The sequence below is a fragment of the Cryptomeria japonica genome, chromosome 1, assembly GCF_030272615.1.
Source record: "Cryptomeria japonica chromosome 1, Sugi_1.0, whole genome shotgun sequence".
Taxonomy (NCBI): domain Eukaryota; kingdom Viridiplantae; phylum Streptophyta; class Pinopsida; order Cupressales; family Cupressaceae; genus Cryptomeria; species Cryptomeria japonica.
Window position 1 is genome coordinate 247,056,204 of NC_081405.1, and position 19,966 is coordinate 247,076,169.

The following is a 19,966-nucleotide window of genomic DNA, read 5'->3' on the forward strand; positions in this document are numbered from 1 at the left end:
ACTCCCAAACCCAAGTTGCACCAGCCTTTCTGCATAAGTTGGCACAAGGGAAATGATACCTGTTGATAGGTTTTCATAAATGGCAAAAGAAAGGCCGGTACCTCGATTGGAGTGGACATGTACCTGAGTGCCACACATTTTGTTAAAGGTACATCACTTTTAAAGCAAAATCCCCATAAGACTGCTTCACCTCGTGCCACCCCGGGTGGCATGAGATTTTCTTAATTAAGGGGAAAAGTCCTTCGTATAAGCAAATCGTCACAAGTGACTCGACTATCAGTGGGCAGCGCCAGTGATCTCTTGGTAATCGCAAATGGCGGGGCCAGTCTTCCTCATAAGTTTTATCAACACTAAAAAATGAGTTGACATACGTGCGAAATGGGTGCCCATTCCTAGACTCTTTTATTTCACGGCGATCTAGGCATGCCATGCATTAAAGAGAGAGATCCGCTGGATTTTCTTTCATTCTATCAACTCATTCTTCAGTTAGAGCTAGGTAGATAATTGAGAAACAGAGAATTGAGAATTGGATTTTTCACGAGTAAGAGATGGAAGCTGAAGCTACCTCTTTGGCCCCTTCTCAGGAAGCATTCTGGGTCGATGTCCTTGGCCAACTCTCATACTCCTCTCATTCTTTTTCACCCAAGTCAGAATATCCAAGGACCAAAGCCAAATCAAAGATAGTTACCCAAAATACCATAGCAGTGATAGACTCGTTCGAAGATGTCATGGAACCAGAGTTCCACAAACAGCCTAAGAACTTGAGGGAGGTTGCATACAACAGGATGATTCATCATAGAGCAAACTCATTTTCCACAGCAGCCCGTTTCTGGCAAAGTGGGACTCCTCAATTTATAGTCCCAATGGTCCCACACTGTCCAAAGCTTGTGGCGGCGATTGCCAATGTTTTTGACCCCAATTCCTACTCTACCAATGATCTTTCTTTAAGGGTGGTCATATCACCAGACGCCATAAAGGACATGATGTGTTGCCCTTTCTTCAAAGCAATGGAGGTCTTCTCAGATGCTACCATGGAGGAATACTGGAACTCAAGAAGGGATGCAATCCCTTTTGTAATAGCAACCTGAACCGGAGCCAGTCAGCAAGCCTCTTAAAGCTACCCTTGTCATATTGTGATCTAAAGCATGAGGACCTTAAAGATATTTTGTCCATTCTCACCTGGTTGTGCGGTCATGAAAATGATCAGGAGGTTACAGCTACAATGATGGGTTTCCTTTTTAAATGTCAAAAACATAAAGAAGCTTTCCATTTCTATTTCTCTGACCTGTTAGCCAGCGAAATGGTAAAGCAATTATCCAAGTTCCACCAGCTTTGGCCTTTTAGGTTCTCCTCAGTTTTGGTTCACTTGCTCTTACATCAGAATGAAGCCTTCTTCAGCCAGTTTATCAAACTAGCCACCGGCGATGAAGTAGGATATAGAACGTTGGTTTTAGTCTGGACGCCCGTTATTTTATCCTCCTATGATGCTTATCAATTTTCTAATTGTTTCCTAACTCCCGCCTTGAAGGATTTTGGCATCATTCCCATTGAGCCACTCTCCCACTTTTCACAAATCCAAATGAACTAGATGCGCAACGAACGACCCCCCTGTGACTGGTTCATAGGCAGTGATTTCTCTTTTGTCTGAGTCCATGGTTTCTCTGAGGAACCTTTCCGTCTACCTACATACGTCACAGAGAGGACTCTTTCTCTCGAGATCGCTCACCAACTAGTATAAGTGGAGAAAGCTATAGGGTTCGGGAAGCATGACACCTCAATCACTAAGGACAATAAGGCTATCGGTCCCATAACCCTAGCTCGGCGAGGTATCGCGGAGAACATCCTAACATCAAAGCTGGTGCAGCTTGGGTTGTTGGTGATTGATGACTTTTGGAGCTATGACCCAGATGGGTGCCTATCTCATAGGAAGAATGTGGTTAAACTAAAATCACAAAATGTAATGGAACAATGCGCTAATCCACAGGTGGACGACCCAAGCATGTATGTGGGTCTCAATGATTTTCCCATGCTCGAGTACCCCTCATGGTTGAGTTTTTACTCTGTTTCACAAAGGTACAACCCCACAAAGCCCATTCCTTGGGCTATGCACAAGACCATGGTGGAAAATGCTTGGCCGCAGAGAAAGCAGGAGGATTTATGGATCTATCGATAGGAAATAAATCAGCCCAGAGCAAACATTGGGAACATTCCTTTGGATGAGCGTTTTGATCTTGAATGGCGTCAAGAAAACAGATCTGATGAGGGAACAGGAAATAGCTCGCCATGTGGGTATTCATCTCCTGAGGTTGCCCAGCAATGAGAGATTGAAATTATAAATATTGAAGAGAGTGACTGCGAGCCTAGTACTCTCCCCCCTCTCGACATTTCTGCTCGTAGGCCCCGCTCCCAAACTAGTAAAAGGAAAGATGAGAAGAAATTTTATGAGGACCCTCCCAACAAAAGGCAGTTTTTGAACTCTGAAATGAAGGGTTCATCCTCTCAAGTCCCAGACAAGCCCTCGGATCCTCCGAGGTCAACGACCCATGCAGCCCAAGTACGATCTTCCTCACTGTTTTCCTCTTCTCAAGCTAATTTTTCTTCTATTGCCCATATTGTAGATATGCATGCTCAGATTCCCACTGCACTTACCTTAGTGTCGACCAGAGCATCAGTTGGCCCGTTTGATACCTTTCTGCAAGTTTCAGTCCCTTTTCAAGCCCCAGCCTTTGTATCCACATCTTTTTCCACCCATATGTCAAAAGCAGCCACCATCTCATGCAGGCTTGGTTTTGAAGAGTCCACTCCTCCCCCAATTGTTGGAACAGTGTCTGCTGATCCATTTCTCCTAGGAACCTCTCCCTTCGTCCCATTATTTTCTCCCACAACATTGTCGCATCCTATCCAAACTGCCTTTGACGGCCCTGTTTCCCAGTTTCCCTTTGCAATCCCCCCTGGTGTTGCATTTGCAGGTCAAGTTATTGCCAACCCGAATGCCTACCAACAACAAGTTACTTATTCCAAGACCACCTGTGTTGGCAAAGCATTCAAAAGAAAAGAAAAGGAAGGCCCTAGACCAACCCGCCCACACTTGTAAACTCTTTTCAATGAAGAGAAGCAGAGTCTATTCTTTGCAACTAGTTTCCCCAAAGTCAACAAACCGGAGTCAGAAATGAGGCCCAATGATTATGACTTGCATGCTATCAGTGCTAACCTTTTGAATGCTATGTCATCTGATAAAGTCGAAATGATGGAGGAAACATCAAATGCTATCTCTTCGAACTTCATCAAAAAGAGTCGTCGCTTGGAGAAAAGGCAAGCGGAGAATGCTAAACTCCGAGAATCTCTGACCCAGCAAAGAAAAGAAGATAAAGCTCTCCGTGTCGAGATCAATCATGTGCAGGGATTGCTGACTCAGGCTAACGCTGAAAAGGGAAAGCTACAGTCTACCCTCAATAATTTAGGTACACAGTTGAAAGGTCAGGAGGCAACCAGAAATGTAGCCTTAAAAGAACTGCAAGAAAGAGATCAAGAAATTTAGTAACTGAAAGCAGCTTCTAGGGATGCCACGCATATTCAGGCATAGCTGCATGAAGAAGTCCACCTAAAGGAGGAGTATGCTCGACAACTAAGTGATGCTCAAGTAATGCTCTCGGAAAGCAAAGCAAGTTTTGAAGCAGAGTTGTGCGAAAAGGAAACTAGCCTAGAGCTAGACAAGAAGAAATGGCAAGATGTGGAGGTTCTTTTATGCCAAGAAAAGGATGGTGTTGCACAACTCCAGCAAACAATGCAGGATGGAAATGTAAAGATCCATGTGCTAGAAAGCCAAGTGATCACCAAACAAAATAGGTGCAGAGAACTACAGGCTGAAGTAACAGCAAAAGGCGATGAGATCTCATAGTTGCTAAACATTCCTCCCCCCGTGAAGATTTCTCAAGACTTTTCCCTTATTTTAACAAATTTATATGTTTCTCATTGGGAAAAGGTGAAGTAGTACTGCCCTTCACTGTAACCTATGCTAAGATTCCTTAATGACGCACAATCCCTCTGTGCCGAAGCCAACACCCTCATAAGCAGTTCTATGCTTGTCATCAGTCCTAAGCTCCCGGTGGCTCGAGATCTTATCCATTTGTTGCACTCTGCTCAAGAGAAAGAATTAAAAGAAAAAGGGACTATGGACCATCGATAATTGATCAGAAGGACAAATTTTTTCATCAACCGACACAAGGAAATCATGTAGGCTTTGGAAGCTCTTGCACCTCTACAATTTTTGGTTCCGAACATCAAGCAACGTATAGAGAGGTTTGTTCTATTGGGCCTACCTTCTTATTTTCCCACAGATGGAACTGTGCTAGGAATTGAGCAAATATCAAGCTAGAATGAGCATTTGCAACAAGATAGAACCTTCCTGCAAGGTCTAGGAAATCCTATTTGAGCAAATGAGGTTGAGCATCTTCTACACCCTCTAGCCCAACTCTCTGCTCTCCTAAAGCTAGTCCAAGACAAGCCGACATCCTTGCCTTTTGACAAAGTGATTTGTCTGGAGTAGAATTTCCAGAATTTAGAAGCGCAGGTGTTGCCCCTTGAAGATGAATGGTTGCAAATCCAATAGGCCTTCGACTCGCTCCGCCCTGTTTTACCATAAGGCCTAGTCTGCGAACCAAATTTTTTGGGTTCTAAGCTTTCTGTAGGCAGAATTCCCCTTTTAGTCGCCAAGAAATGTTAACATTATTTCAGGATTAGTCCGTGTGTGGCATTTTGCTTTTTTTGGTGGCCCCACCTCTTTTGTTCCTCCCGCTCGCATGCATCAGACGAGACAGATGTCAGTTCAATGGGGGTACTGTGTGCTTGCTTTTCCCTTTTTGTTTTTATAGTAGCGTCGAGCTTCCACATGGCGTGGGTTGTTCACATAGCAGCATCTTTTTGGTCCCTCCGCCCACCATTTTGATTGTGACTCTTTTATCGTGCACCAACCGAGCCCAGCGTCGTGGGACTAACAACTTCAGGGACTAATGACTTCAGGGGGGGTTTGTTTGGTAAATCAGACAGGTGGACCACGACATGCAAAAAGAAAGGCGGTGGAATCTGAGGTTGTTAGGGGTTGGGGCTCTATTTAGTTTAGTTGTTTCCCTATTGAAGGGGTTCAGAACTTTGCAAGGACAATCAAGTTTCTTAGTAGTATTTTCAGCCTTAAAAACTATTTTATTGTTTTCTGGAGAATTTCAATTAGACTATGCCTATGGCCTTTGTGAGACTTTACTCTTAGTATGCTTTAATGGTCTTTTATGTGCTCTTCTATTAGAATTTTAAAGACTTTAGGAATATATATATCTAATATTTTGCCAATTGAACTATGTGTTACACTTGTTATCTGGAAAATGCATGATAGGTATTTCTTTATGTTATACAAAGATTTGATTGAACCTTGGTTGTGTTTCTGATTTGGACTTGTAGATTGTTGAATGGGCTTAGAAAAATCATAAGTAGTTGGTTTTTATGTACTCATATCTTTTTAAAACATGTTATGGTGCATCGCCTCAGTAGTCTAGTTTTTACTATTTTAAAGTGTTTCTTTCTTCCCCTTTCCTTGAAAACACCAAGGAAGAGTCGGCTTCTCAATCCCAGAGGTCATTCAATGAAACCTGCGCAATCGGTCCCCCCATCACTGAATTTTCGATAAGGATGTTTGTTTCCAAAGTAAAATTCAGAGTCAACATATACAAATAAAAATGGCTATGAGCGATTAAATAATATTTATATTTATTTAATAATTATTCTTCTATTAAATAGTTAATTTGAAAAGGTTAATTTATTTAATTCATTTCATGTCTTTCTATTAATTAATTTAATTGAAATATTTTATTAATTAATTCATTTATCATTTTCCTTTAATCAATTATTTAAATATCTAATATTTAATTATTCCTCTAATCAATTAAATATCTAATATTTAAAATATTATTCTTCTATCCTATAGTCTCAAATATTAAATAATTCATTAATTATTTAATTCATTTCCAACTCATCCATCATGTGGCTAAATTAATTCAATAAAATTAAAATAAATAAAATATTTATCAGCCACTTATCTCCAGCTTCCAAAATAAATGAAATATTGTGTACATACACATATTTCTTAACCTTCTTCTATATTCTCTCCAACATCCCTACACCTTAGGAAGGAATTGAGTCCACTTGTCCTCTCATGCCTAAATCTTCTCCAACCATCCTTAGATTCCCTCAGTCAGCAACCCAGACAAGGTGAGATGAGTGACACTTGTCTTCTCCTTCCCCCTTTCTCTCAATCTTGACCTTTGCTCACAACCATCTAAATTTGCAGATATGATCATGATCGTTGATCCAGGACACATCATCTTATCCTCTCAAAAGTCTATAAAAGTAGGATTTTGAGTTGAGAAAGAGTTAGTCTTCATGTTAGTCTTCAAGTTAAAAATTTGAGAAAACTTATGCATCTGTGAGTTTTTATCTTGAAGCAATTAGCAATTTAGCATTTCTTATTTAGCATAATCATTTAGCTTTAAATCATTTGCATTGCATATCATAGTATCAATTAACTATCAGTTATCAGTCCATTCTTCATATGCTATCTTGGAAGCTATCAATGCTTGTCTGAAAGCAAATCATCTGCAACCAGGATCAGTGGAGTTAGGATACAATGAGAATTAAATCATGAAGGTAATAATATGGTTTTTTTAATTTTAATATCAATTTCATTTAGTTTCACTGGTTGAGTTTGGATTTCCTGTAGCATTTCCTTTGTATTTTGTGAAACTAATATGTTGCAAGTAGTATTTCGATGATGAAGTTCAAGTTGACACAGTGATATTAGTAAGGGTTTGTATTTCAATTGGTTGAGCACAATTGGTGAGGGTGATGGTATGTTCTTTGATTACACCATCCACCAAGGTTCAAACTTATAGAATGAGGTTGAGATTGTGTCCTTAGCAACTTTGGCACCCTTCAATCCTTGGCTCTCAAGCAAAGAGGTATCAACATTGGTTCATGCTCTCATATTAGGTAGCAAAACTAACTCATGGATGACATTAAATACTTCATGAAAAAAGGAAAAAAAAAACATTTTTGGCTCATGTTCTCGTATGAGGTAGCAAAACAAACTCGTGGATGACATAAAATACTTCAAAAGGAAGAAAATAATATTTATATTCAATTTCTATGGTCTTGCACCTCCACATTCTAATGTATTAAAGACAGAGATAATCCATAAACTCGTATGATTATAAAATAGGTAAGTCATCAACATACAATAAATTGTAATTAATTTGTTAAATTCAACAAACTGCAAGGAGAATAAATAGAAATAAATATCATAAACAAGCGACCCTAATATACCTTTGGCAAGCCCATTTCAAATATAAACTTGCCTAAAACTTAAAATCGCTTGATATATAACTTGATCCAAGCCTCTTGGGTTCAAACAATAGCATCAACATATATCCATTGCCTCACACCTGAACAACCTCTCTAAAAATCCACAATCTTCCTCTACAACTTGCACTAGTTATTAGTAACTTAGAAACGTCTATAAAATTTTACTCTAAATCTCCTAGCTCTATTTGATACTCATATTGAGTTTTTGTTGCATAGTTATAGAATAGCAAAACCTTAGAAAACCCATGGAAGTCAAAAATGTTGAGAAAATGAAGAGAAAATTTGAACATTTCAAGATATTTTCCTAAGCTAGTGTTGCTTTCAACAAAGAGTGGGTTTCAAAATCATCCTTGCATTTTCAAGACTATCATTGATATTTGTGAAATTGTCCTTGTTCACAGTTTTTACTCTCCAAATTTCTAGAAGTCATATTTTTTTATATATAAACTCAAAATAAAAAGTTATTTCATTTAAAATTGCATAATTTTTGTAGACCAATTCAAATATACAAAAATATTCAAAGTCGTCAGTAGATGCATGATCTTTTAGTAAAGATTAAAGGTTTTAAATGAGTCTACCGAAGATCAAGTTTTGTTGAGTAAAATATCAAGACATCATAAGGGATGAGGTTGTGATCATGTCCCAAGCCATTAGCAAAATGGATACCACTTAGTCCTTAACTTACAATTTAAGGGGTCTTATTCTAAAGTGGATGCTCTCAATTCACGTAGATAAATTATTATATGAGTTTGATATAAAACTTATTAAAGATATACTTTTAGATATAAAACAAAATTCCCCACTTGCCATCTAGAGAAACTAGATTCTTTCATAGATCACCCCAATGTAAAGATTGTTGGCCATCAAAACAAAAGGAAATTTTCCCTTAAAAGATGGCATGGTTTCCATCTTACCTTACACCACTATATCAAAGACTTAGAAAACCTATCTCTACTTGTTTGTATTATTTTTTTATGAGAATCTTGAATTTGGAGAAACTTGATCAACTTAATGTTCTCACATGTAAGGGATGATTTGAGTACATCTGCTCAAATTTATCCTTGCTTCAAGATTCAAGACATCAAAGTATTCCTTCTTACTCTTGTAAACATTCAACATGAAGAATTATCCAACATTGTACTAGTATTGATTAGGAAATCGAGAAAAATGTAATGCTATCACATCTAGGAGTTGCCAAACATAACTCCACACACATGCATTAACATGAAATTGAAAACCATGGTGAAATTCTAATTAACAACAAACTGCATTCTACATTATCTACTAATTGACAAATTATTATCATTTTTAATCCAACCAAATACTTAAATATTGGGATGTTAATAACTTTGTAAGCTATGTTTTATAACTAATATTTGAAAAATAAGGTTAAGATGTGAACAAAATTTGAATAATGTATCATTTTTGACACTCTTAATTTGTATTTTGATGTTAAACAACTTGATTGTTCATTTTCTTAAAGTGCAAAACTAACAACTTTCTCTATAGAGAAAACAATTTTAGATTCCATTGAAGTATTATGATTAGGTGTATCATTTACCTTGCAAATATCAAGTTTCATAAATTGTATTTAATTATCTAGATAATAGATAATATATGATCTCCAAATATCATGGAGTGGGCAAAATGGCATGTCCTTGTTGGGGTACAAACATTAGTTTTTCTCTAAAATGCTTGAGATATTGTGTGTGAAGCTATTGGCTTTTCTATACATTTGAGACATGGCATAAAGGATTGTAAGGATCTTTTGTTGATGCTTTTAGATTGTCAAGTTATGGTCAAAGGGATAAGCAATTGCATTAGTAAACACATTTGATTGTGATTAATATAAGATTGGGTCTCTTTGGTGGTGAATTTTCTTCTTGCGAGAGTTTCTTCTCGTATATTTGATGTTCATATTATTCTGATGTTTTTTTTTTTCTATCAGTTCATTAATTGTATTGACTTAATTGCATGCTTAATCGGGTCAAATATCTATTTTGTTAATATTATCATTATGTTGTTTACCATGTTGATCAATATATGGAATCAAAAATATGACTTGATTTTAGAAGGAATGTATTCTTGTAAGATTGTAAACTTTTTTAATTGTAGAGAAAATATTTTAGTTAGGAGTTTTGCATATCCCAATGCAATTAGAGAAGCCATGGCAAGCATATCTCACTCAAAAAATGATAATTTAACGACTTCTATGTATCGGTTGTGGTAACTAAAAATATAAGATCTTTTAAAAGAACAAGATAAACAAAGAGTTGTAATAAACAAGAAAAAGCTTCTTGGGTTATTAAATTAAGACTACAAAAAAAATTGAGAAGAAGTCTTGAGGAACAATACAACTATGTATCTCCAATTTTATCTTTTTGAATGTCTTTGAGTAGAATATTAACATACATTCTTTGGAAAATTATGGATGAAATATGTCGAAGTTTAAGAGCCTTCTTTACGAGTTATATCTAAAATGAAAATTATATTCCTTGAGACTAAAGGAATGAGAGTATGTAGCCAAACATTTAAATGTTTTTAATCTTAGTTTGAGTCAACTAGAAAGTAGAGATGTTAAATTTGATGAGGAAGGTAAATGTATTCTATTGCTTTTCTCTTTATCTAATCCTTGGGAAAATTTTGTTAAACACTATCGGATGTTGAGAGGGGGGTGAATCAGTATATACTAAAACTTGATCAAATTAAAACACTTAAACCGCAATATCCATTCAACATATGTGCATGAAAGTAAATAACTGAAGTAACAAAAGCATCCACACAAGAGCACCAATATTTTTACGTGGAAAACCCAAACTGGGAAAAACCAAAATGAAAATAAAACTCACAATAAATATAATAAGTGTTTACAATGATTTAGGTCATAAGCTTGGGAGCTCACTCCTCTAAACTTGCAAGCTAAGATGCACAACCTTAGGGAAAGATACAAAAGAAAGACTTGTTCAACTGAAGGACACTTCTTTAGGGCAAGATACAAAATAGTTGTTTGGAACTATTAGGAAAATAGCATCTAACAATATGCGGATAATAGTTTACTAATTAATACTCGTTTGACTCAATCTATAGTGTAACAAATCCGGACCTCTGTTTTGCTTCAAACTCGAATCACATTTGAATAGTACATCTTACTACCTCATCTCCATTACACACTTCATAACCCAACTAATATATATATATATATAGAGAGAGAGAGAGAGAGATGCCAACCAGATCATTAATAATCTTCATGAAGTCAGCCTAAAAAAAGATGTAACGTGTATGTTACTATCGGCCCAAAAATTATTGATAAAACTTATGCACAAGGCAAAATGACATGTAGAGACCTACATTGAGTTGACACACCTTCCAAATATCTCCAAAAAGGATTCTTTTGTATACCACACACAACTGCTCACATAAAACATCTTCTCAAGATAAAACATTTTACACAAACTCTTAATCCGTGTAGTACCCCTCCCTCGATCAGACTTTTTAGATATTTATTTTGACTATGGTTGACTTTTTCAGTGGATATTTGTGGATACATTATGTGGTGATTTTTTATTCCAATATTATGCTATGTCGTTTTATGCTTTGATTTGAGATTTAGTGAATGTTGTTTATGCATCATTTCTTTATTGATGGTTAGATGTTAATTTTACTGGATTACTAACCATGGACTAAAACATTTACTTTATGCGTGAGATGCGTGTATGGGGTGCAATGAGATGATTTTCCTTCACTCACTTCGGTGAGACATGGAACGTCACAATTCTCCTTCACCGGTGTGTCTATCGTGTTTGAATATGTGTGTGTGTGTGTGTGTGTGTGTGTGGTTTGGTGATGCAGGAATTACAAGTACAAGGTACTGACTTCACTTGGTTCCACAAGTCTGAACGTACCTAAATAATCTAATGGAAGTGGAGGAGATAGTCTTAAGGCCCTAAAATTCACCCTTAGCCTTGCTCGTCACTGAGCATTGTCAGTCGTTGGTCAACCTTCCTTTTGTTGGTATGCGGGTTGTGTCTCTGCATTGTTTTGTTGATTTGCATGTTATGCATCCGTGAATTTAAATTATTCTTTCTTATGATTTTTTAATGAGTAATTAATTATTAATACCTTATGGTTATTAATAATCAATAAATATTGTGTTTATAAAATTAATTTAGAAATAAATGATTAAGAGTATTTTTATGGTTAAATAGGTTAATCAATTATTTTAATTGGTTAGTTAAAATTAAATTGTTGACTTATTAAGGAAATTTAATATTATGGTTTTCATTTTTTTTTTTTAAAAAGAGAGATAAAGTTATTTTTACCTTTATGTAATGAATGTATTGTTTTAAAAAAAGAAATTGAATTTTCAAGTTTTCATTAAAAAAATATAAATATGACCTAAAAGATAATTGTGAGAAAGAAATTCTTTATAATGTGAATTTTTTTCCCAAATTACTTCATCTTGCAATTTGGGAAGAAATTTTCTGGAACTCTCTGTGTGTTGATTTTGGTTGGAAACTTTGTTGGTTGGAGGCTTGCTCATGTCCAAATTTCTCTTCCTCGAAAGCTTACCAGGTTGGTGTTTTAAATCTTTCATTTTTGTAAAACCTTAGTTGGAATTCAACTCTCTGTCAAGGTTTGTGTGTTGTGTTTGAAAGAAAATGGAATTAGTGATTTTAGTTTTCTCTATTTGGTTTAGAATTTAATTTATCCATTATTTAAATGGGGGGGGTGGGGGTGGGGGGGTTATGCTGCCAAATTTTTCTTGTTTTGGGCAACCTAGAAATTTGGTGTGTTTGAAGTTACTTTAGAATTTAATTTCTCCATTGTTTAAATGGGGGGGGTTATGCTGCCAAAATTTTCTTGTTTTGGGCAACCTAGAAATTTGGTGTGTTTGAAGTTACTGGGTGTTTGAAAGAAAAAAAAATTGGGAGAAGAATAAATGGTATACTCTGTGTTTTTTCTACAAGAAGAAAAAATGGCAGCCACATCGTGGCCACTCACAGCAATGGATTGTGGGGGACCACATCGTGGCCCCACATGCCACCACCTTCCCCTATGGGGGCTACATGGAAGCAAGTTCTAAAACGTGGGTTTTTTAACTTTAAATTTTTTTTTAATATTATTTAATTAATATATGTGTGTGTGTGTGTACAATTTTTATTTTAAAAAGAGAAAAGGGTAATTTTAGTTTGGTTAAAATATCATATTTTTAAATTATGATTTTTGTTTATATATATATAAACAAATTTATATATATAGATATATATACCTGTGTTATAGCCCAATTGTGATTAAGATGTTTTTTATTTTATTTTAAAAGGATATAGTAATTATTGATTTTAACTGAATTAGTGAAATGATTATTAATGAATGGTTTATTTTGAAACTTTGAAATTTAAAAAACTTGGTCGATTGTGACTTGGGAGGGAAAATGAATTGTTTAATTCTGAATTAGCAAAGGTGTTTGTTTCATTTCTAACTGTCTTCGCAATTAACTTGAATTGCAAGTCCTTAGTTTTAAATGGAATTAGACTTTTTCGTATTGTCTTTTCCTTTGGTCTTGTTTCGTGAGTAGACTGTGTTTGGCCAATTGATTTAATATATGTGCAAGGGCTTGTATGACCAAGTGACTCTTAGTGGTTTTGAACTCCTTTGTGTAACTTTCTTTTGGTACTTTTACCTTGGAGTTCTTTTGGGAATTTTGTTTAGTGTCATAAAGAAGAGTGGCTTTTGAGTGGGGGTTGTGCCCAAAGAGGTTAGCAGGATAACCCCTCGAAAGTTGGTTAAGTAAGTGATAACCTAATAATATATTAGGAGTTTGGGTAGCTAAAACATTAAATAAGATAATTGTACCTCACTCATGGTTGAGTGCTAGTACAGACTCAGGATGCAGTGGGAAGGTCTGGAATGGCAAACCAACAACCTTTTCTTCATGAAAGGATTGTTTGGGTCTGCATGAGACTTGGATGGGATCAGGGGTTCGAGAGAGCCTACTAGGATAACCCAAGATGGGGGTCGGGGCCTATGGAGGCCTACCAGGATAACCATTCCAAGCTATGTGATGACACTCTTCCCTTATGGTCACTAGTGTGTAGCCTTGTTGATGTCACTTGGAGTTTTACTGTGGAGTCATGTTTTGTGAGTATATGCTTTATGTGAGATTCTTGATGTCATGTTTAGACCATGTGTGCATACCCTGTAGGTTGTTATTGGGTCTAATTTCTATCTCCTATCATGGTGGGGTGGTTCTTTTTGAGCCACATGGTCAGGTGGTAGTGCCACTTTCCATCGGATGTGTTTGTTCCTTCTTACGAGAGTTGGCTTCACAGGTGTTTCAGTTGCTCTTTGGATTCGAGCATCTTGTATTTCCAGTTGGATCCTATCTGTCATCTTGGATCATTCTTTGTATATCTTGGACCTTTTATGGTCAGTTGAATTATTTGTTATGTATGCCTTCATGGCAAGATGTAATTTTAATGTAATCATTATGTGTTCTTTTGAGACTAGTGATTAAGTGCAATGTAATTTATTATTTCAATCTTGAAATGTAAAAGAAATGTATTGATGAGAAATAAATTGTTAAATGTATATATTTTATTAGAATATCGGATGTAATGTCATGGAAAGAATAATCATCAATGAAACTTAGGCATGTTAATGATATCTCATACTATTGAATGAAATAATCAGTGACTAGTGTAATTGTGTCTTTATGATTAAATCATTTTAATTGGATTAATTAACGATAAGCAATGTTTAGTTTAAATTAAGTAAACCATGTTGAGAAACCTTTTAGGAGATAAGTTAAGTCTTCCATTGTGCAATTTAAATGTAATGTTAACTTAATGCATCAGTTAGTTTATTAAAGTTTTTTAAAAAAAGTATTTACACTCTTTTCAAGTGTTTTAGTTTAAACTCCCTTCAAGGTTTCCTGGCGGGGCGTTACAATCCGAACCAAAACTGAAATAAGTGGACCACCACAAAAGAACTTAAGACATTCTAGGAACATGATCCAATGATCCATAACATCCTTGGAGTACCAACAAGACAATGAATGCAACGCATTCCTTCACAACGTCCTGAAACTATATAAACTCTGCACTTATCCATCTGAACACAACTCTATACCAACCAAACCAAATAGAATTCACATATACTCTAGAAACACATCATGCTAACATTATTTGTCATATGGAACATCTTTAGATAGACTTCAACCATACACACAACATCTGGTTCATACACACACCGTCTATGCTCAATCGGATTACTATGTACACAACCAGACTATTTTGGACTAGAGAGTGGACATCAATGACAATTTGAGCAGATTATTTACAACAAATTTAAAATCAATTGGACAAGATTTTTATATTAATTTTAATATTATTGTGATCCCACAATAATGGGTTACACCTTTTTGTCAAAGTTGACATTGAATCAATATTTTGCACCGGACCGTCACTTTCTAACACTTATAGCAGCTAAACCATTAAGAATTTGAGGATGAAGCAAACTATTAATTTGTGAGATTTTTCATGTAGATTCTAAATATATTTAAAAAATAAATAAATAAATTGTGCATAGTTTTACGTAACTTTTAACACCTACATTTTTACAGTAATTAGCATTTTTAAGAAGTGTCATTTACTATGTCATAAATAAAAAATTTATAGAAAGAATAAAATTATAATTTTTAAAATATAGATCTATCACACAAATATCTAGTGTATGGATATTTTTTCTTTTTTTTTTTTTTGCTTATATATTTTTTAGTTCTAATTAATATGAAAAACAGGTTTTAAGGACCCAGAACCTTTAACATAGGAGCATAAAAAAGTTCATCAAAGAGCATCCAGACCTGCTTGAAATAGCTTACAAAACAACTAGCAAAAAGGCCAGTGAACTGAACGGACGGCAAACAAAAGGAACAGCAAAGTGAAAAAACAAAAGAAAAGACAAAAAGATAAACAACAACTATAAAGACTTAAGAAGATCCACCGCCTTGTTGACCAGTTGGTCATAGTTTGTCGCAGCAACTTTGAGTTCTTCCATATCCTTGTTTGGCTTCTTCTCCTTCTTTTTGCCTCTGGTCCTTGTTCTAGCTCCCTCCACTTCTCCCGTACCTTCAATGTATGGTTCAAGCTCCAGGGAATCCTTCTCGTCCTCCTGTTTGCTAATGAGGTTAGTATTGTCAGTCGAGGCCTTCAGAATGCTATAGCTTTGCTCAGCAATAATTTTGAGGCATTTTTCAATTTTGTTGAATTTGTTATTAGTATCTACCATTCTCTGGTCCATAGCTTTATCATTAGTTTTTATCTTTGTCACATCCTTCTCAATTTGCTCAAACCTAGGGTTGAAAGAATCACCGATCTCTTCGGCTCTAGAAACAGTTTTAGTCAAATCCTCAACATATTCCGCTATAGATTTGCCTCCACCAATACTGATTGTCTCCAGAATTTGGACCTTGTGGCTCAACTTATTATTATCCTCCACAGCTTTCTTGTAACTATTAATTAACCAGTCGATGGTGTCCACAAAACCTTTCAATCCTTCAGTGGGAGGATTTGAAGGAGGGGTTTTCTCACCAGGATTGTCTTGTTCCTTAGGGACATCTCTTATATATTTTTTAGTTAATTTTTGAAGTCAAAGTAATTGTAATTTGAGCAGAGGTAGATTATGTCATGCATAAAAAAATTTCCATGCATTTGAATTAACTTCTTCTTTTTGTGTTGAAATGAGGATATCAATACATAGGGAAAAAATATATTTTACAATTTTTTCTCTATTTTTTATTTTTTCACAAGTGTGAATTAAAGACTTTATTGTTCGATGAAAAATTTACATTAAGAAGAAATAAATAATGAAATTAATTATATTATCTTATAATAAAGACTACATGCTTACAAAACAAAACTTTTAAATGAATTCATTTGACCCCCCAAAAGCTAATGTAAAAGTGGATTTTCGCCAACATTGTGATAGGTGCAAAGGAGACTCCATTGCAGATATGATTTAAAACTAGAAAGTTTTTATCCAAGGGGGTTTGATCTAAGACACTTTGATCTAACCCTCTTTAATTAATTCTTTCAAATGGGACCTCTTAAGGCTTAAATCGTTTTATTTTCTAAAAAATATGTGATTTCAGCAAAAATCGGGATGTATCAAAGGCTGAAACCCACTATCGTCAGATGAAGTGCCATCTCCTCAAAAGAGTTTTGAGCCTAAGACAAATGCCTTGTTACTACCTTTCTTAACATATATATATAATTAATATATGTTGTGGCACCAAATATTGGGCCATATTGGTGACAAGGGGCTTAATACCCTAATAAATCAAAATATGATAGATAGTTTGTTTAGTTATTATGTGGATTTTTATTTTTGTGATCATTAAGTTTAGAAAATATAATAAAATAGTAAATTTTAATTATGGTAGCACTAAAGGAAGGAAATTTTTGGAGGTTATTCATTGTTGCATGTTTGGTCATTTTGATATTTCAATTAGAAAACCCTGTTATTATGTTGTCTTTATCAATGACTACTGGATTTAGTTTTTAGGCATAAATTTGAAAATTTTAACTTGTTTTCAAATTTTGAAGCTTTTTGTTGAAAAACAAATGGAACAAAAAAATTAAAGTATGAAAAGTTAAAATTCTAGATGTAGACACTTAAATTTGGTTGATTAATTTAATCAAATCAAATCTCCTAAGTCCCTTGTAGTAGTTGAATAATTCGTGTTATTCAATTAAGATCAAGTATCCCTTTTTGGCTAAATTAATTAAATGAAGCCATGCCCCATTAGCCGATTAATTAATTAATTCAGTTAATTAACCCCTTTCCAATCCCTTTAATTAATTAATTCCCCCTTTTCCATCCTCTTATTTGAATTAATTAAATTCAAATATCCTATTTAGGGCAGATGGCTCCTAACTTTTAACTACCTAACCCGACCTAGCCTAACCCCCATCTAACCTACCCCCTATCCTTACCCTTGGGTTCTAACCAACTCTATCCTTCCAAACCAACCCTCCCTCCTAACCTCCATGTGTGCACATCCCTCCTTATTTACCAAATATTGGAAAATATCCTATTTTTGGGTGGTTATTCTCCAAAAAGACATGTGTCCTTGTCATCTCTCCCCAATACATGTGTCCTTGTCATCTCTCCCCAATACATGTGTCCCTTCCTTGGGACACTTGTCTCTTCCCTTTGTGTGGAACCTTCTTCCACATGACTCCTTTTGGAGTGCCACTTTTCTTCCTTGATGACAAGTGTTGTGTTCTCCCATCCTCATCCTCTTCTCTCATGTCCTATTTAACCCCGCTCTTTTCCTATGCATTTCATCCTTCTTCATCCAACAGTATTGTTACTCTGCAGAAATCATTACTCACTTTCATTTCATCACATCCATTATCATTTGTAGCAATAATCATGGAGCAATATCGAGCATCTGAAGACATCATCGAGCACACATAAAATTGAGGAATAATCAAATCGAAGTGGGCATTCTGGTTTGCATTGCTTTGTTATTTTAGTTTTGTTTTGATTTTATCATTCTAATCTTGAGGTGTATGATGTTTCATGCATGTTTGGTTAATCAACTAGCTTTTTATCCCTTTGTATTTTGCACACATTTTTCATCGCACACTAGAAAATGTGATCATTCACGTAAGCATGCAAGAATTGTGAGATAAAGATAACTTTGTATAGACTATAACAAAATGGCACTGCAAAAATAATGGACTTCAATAAATAAAGCTATTCAGTAGTGCTCAATTAGATTAACATTTTAGCTAAGTTTGTAAGTAGTGATTGTTATGCCATTAACATTTTTTTGTGTTATGCGCTAGTTAATAACACATCATATAAAGTGTGGACAAGTAAGAACCCTTCTATTTTTTGTATTAGAGTTTTTTTATTTTATTCATGTTCCTAAAGAAATTAGTATATGGAATTTTAAGGCTAAAAAGTGCATTTTTATTGGTTATGGTAATACTACTAGAGGGGTTACAAGTCATATAATAATTTAGCCTTGAAAATGATATATTCTAGAGATGTGATTTTCAAGAACCATAAAGTTAAGTTTGATTAGGCACAACAAAAAACTATGCATTTTAAAGCCAAAACAAATAAGTGGGAAATATGCAAGCGGAAAAATAATACGTTGGATAGGAGGATGTAGAAGAACATGAAGGTTTAGATTTAGAAACTTGAAAGGACGAATGAGAGGAGCCTCTTATTATACATTTGAGAAGGTCCATGAGCCAACTAAAATCAATTGATAGATACAACCCAATGGGTTTATGTTGTGAATTTATCTAGTACCTAAATCTAAGAATAAATTTATTTCTTGAAAGGAGCATGAATCTTGGATGGGAGGATGAGATGATTGCATTACATAGGCAAGAGACTTGGGATCTATTTTAGTTATCTAACAGGAGGAAGCACGTTAGTTACAAGTGGGTGTTTGAGAATAAATTTGGAGTAGGTGGACAATTGGAAAGATAAAGAAAGAGTGGTGAAAAAGGTTTCTTTAAGGTTTAGGGTCTTGATTTTAGTAAAATATTATCTCGTGTTGTAAATCTAACTTTTATTAGATTCTTACATTCTAATATTGTTGTTTATGATACAAAGGTAGAGAATATGGATGCTAAGAATACATTTTTGCATGTAGATCTTAGGAAGAAATTTATATAGAACAACTTGACGGGTTTATCATAAAAGGGAATGAAAAAATATTTTGTAGGTTGAAGCAATAATTGTATGGTATAAACCAATCACCTTGGATGTAGTGTCAAAAGTTTGATGCTTTCACATTACAACTTGGTTTGTTACAAGCGAAACTGATCATTATGTTTAAATATTCAAACTGATTGATGATAAATGGGTAATCAAATGTTGTAATGTATATTGATGACATGTTCATTGGAAATAGTAAGGGTACTATTAGGAAGCTCACAAATCAATCATCTAATATTCTTAACATGAAGAATTTGGGCCAGCACAAAATATATCTTGGGTGTGGAGATCAACATGGCTTGAGTTGGAAAAACTGATTGAAAGTGCATTCAAACTACTTTGTAGTGATTTGTTGCATAGAATATAATTCAATTACTATTCATTTACCTATCAATACTAGGATGTCATTAGATCAATGTCCTAAAATGATATTTGGAGAATATGTATAATAGTTTGTATGCTAGTGTTGTAGGTAGTTTAATGTATGTTATAGTGTATACAAGATCAAACTTTGCCCAAGCAATAGGATTTCTTGACAAGTTTATCTCTAACCTTGGTAGAGAGCTTCATAATTGCTTGAAAAAGGTTTTCAAATATTTGTGAATGATTATAATTATAGTATTTGTTATCATGATTTTCATATCCCATTTTCAATTAATTTAATTTCCTAGATAAATTGATCATTCCAACATTTTCTATCAGCCATGGAAGAATATGGGAAAATAATTAATTAATATTTAGTGTTGGACCTGTCATGGATTATATTTATAAGATTAATAGGGTTTAATTAAATATTAAATATACTATAATATTATAT